The 2,340-nt window shown below is 68.5% G+C and overlaps 1 non-coding gene across 1 annotated transcript; it reads right to left on the bottom strand.

Moving 5' to 3' along the window:
* Positions 1-209: 209 nt before the first annotated feature.
* On the bottom strand, positions 210-282 carry Trnar-ucg. Its single transcript has one exon. It is a non-coding gene; the product is annotated as a tRNA-Arg (tRNA).
* Positions 283-2,340: the final 2,058 nt, after the last annotated feature.

Genomic DNA, 2,340 nt, shown 5'->3' with positions numbered 1-2,340 from the left:
TTTTGGCCGCCTCCACTGGTCTTCTGGCCCACTGTGCGCCGTCGCACCCCTCGTCTCGCATGACAGGACGCGTCACTCAAAACGCGGCGCGTATCGCCGGAAACGCTGTCCGCTCCGCTCCGGGCGTTCGGCCGGAAACGCGATTCGATTACCGCCCCTGACGCGGATAACGCTGGCTGCCGAAATTGCCGAAATAAGAAAATACAACGCACTTCTGGCGGGGATCGAACCCGCGACCTTCGGAATCGAAGTCCGACGCGCTATCCTCTGCGCTATAGAAGCGTAAAGGCGTTTGCGGAGCGTGTGGCCGCAGTGGTCAGGGGCGAAGAAACATGGCTGTAAACATTGTCATTGCCTGGCAAATTGACGGCGGGTGCGGCGGGGCCCGACGGAAACCGCCACTCACCTCACTCACAGTGGCGAGGCGACGAAACTGGGTCAATGCCCCACTCCGGTTTTTTCCCCGGGTGTTCAACAGGTGATCCGCAGCCTGATTGGACAGGTGCACTCGATCTCGATGACCAGGAAGACACAGAGCCGCATGGCGCCGCCTCGCGCTCGTTCGAGCGACATCATTCACGACGCTCGTGACACTTCCCGTTAAAAAAATACAGTGAGTGGTGACAGTGGTGATTGAGCTGGCTGTCCGCCGATAGCAGCCCGTCGAACATGCCACCCCGCCGCGCCCTGCCGTGTCGCCCAGCGCCCGGCGCGGGCGAGTGAGCGCGAGCGCCGGCAGCGTAGGCAAAGCACCCTCCTCCCCGCGCGGCTGCCGGCCGGGTTGCCTGCCGCCGGATTGCAGGCGCTCTGGACCGCCGCGCCGCGCACTGGGCCAGAAGACCGGTGGAGGAGGCCGAAACTCTAGACGCGTTTTGAGCTCCAGAGTCGCTAAATGGGACTCGAACCGAACGTGTGACCTCACCAATGGACTCCTCGTTCGTAGAGCAATCCATTGGTGGGGCCACACGCACACGGAGAACGCCGGGACGGTGGCCGCCGTCGGCCGCTTAGTCGTGATGCGATGTCGCCGTCGCGGCCGCGGTCGTCGCGGTCCCGCCCCTTCTTAATTGGCGCGGCCCTCGGCGGCGTGCCGGCGGCATGGCGGCGGCCAGCGTGTGCACATGGCGCCAGCCGGCTCCCGCCAGCCGGCCAGAACCGCGCCAGCGCGCCAGCCGGCGGGCCAATTTTAGCCGCAGCAGATTTAGTCGCCAGGACGCCGTCGGTAAACACGCCGGAGGAACAGAGAGCGCACTGCGGCGGGGAAGAACTTAGAGGGAGCACGACGACGACGACGCCCCCGATAACAACGACCAGCGGGCGGCGGCGCGTGGCGCGCAGCGCGTGCAGGTCACGATCCCCGCCGTTCACCACTCCATTCCATTCCCGCATGCCGCGCTAAAAACGGGACAACGAAGCCAAACCGTTTCGCGTCCGGCTTCGAAAATAACGCGCGCCCCGCCGCGGCTATTTCGGGGCGACTTGAGCAACGCATAGTGGCCGGGTCGCGGCGCGGCCGTGGCGGCGGGGCGGGGTGGATGGCGGACCTCACCACGCCGTCGGCCGCCGTCGCGCTGCAGTTCCGGCGCTGCATCCCCCGCCGCGGTGGCCGTGCCGACGGGGAGGACGCCGGCCGGCCTGGCCGAGCCGCTGCAGTGCAAGTTGAAGGCCGGTAATTTCAGTCCCCAACCGTGATCCTTCCTGGCGCCGCCCACGCCACGCCCCCTCGGTGGCCCATCCACCCCCGCGCCAGCCGGCTCCACGGCCTGCGACCCCCAGGAGGCCGCGCCACGCCCCGCCACGCCCCGCCACGCCCCGCCACGCCCCGCCACGCCCCGCCACGCCCCGCCACGCCCCGCCACGCCCCGCCACGCCCCGCCACGCCCCACCACACCCCCCGCCGGCGCCCACCAAGAAGAATGAACTACGACGGGTACGCGAGCGGCCCGGCCCGGCAGGCCCCGCGGTACTGCGGCACTGACGTCAGACACTGCAAGGCCCCGCTGATATCTGTCCAAGAGGCCGGGGCAGGGAGCGGGCTGTCCTTCTTTGGCGGTGCTGCTGGGGGCGGGCGGCTATTCACCTGAAGGGCCACCTTGTTCTGCCGGCGGGACAACGGCTAGGCCACTGGGCCTTTTCCCTTCGGACGGCCTTCGGGCGGCCCTCGACTGGCGTGCACCCTGACGTAACAGGGCCGACAGGGCGGACCGCGGCGGTGCGTCAATGCCCCCAGCCTGCGCCAGCCGGGCTTCGGTCTTCGTGGTCATCTGACATAACAACGCCGGCTCGCGGCCCCCCCCCCCCCCTCGCGGCCCGTGGGCCATAATTCACTGAGTCTGCTCA

Source organism: Thrips palmi, unplaced genomic scaffold (assembly GCF_012932325.1).
Source record: "Thrips palmi isolate BJ-2018 unplaced genomic scaffold, TpBJ-2018v1 HiC_scaffold_1, whole genome shotgun sequence".
Lineage (NCBI taxonomy): Eukaryota > Metazoa > Arthropoda > Insecta > Thysanoptera > Thripidae > Thrips > Thrips palmi.
The sequence above is the reverse complement of the archived record's forward strand: the minus strand, read 5'-3'. Positions and strand labels throughout refer to the sequence as shown.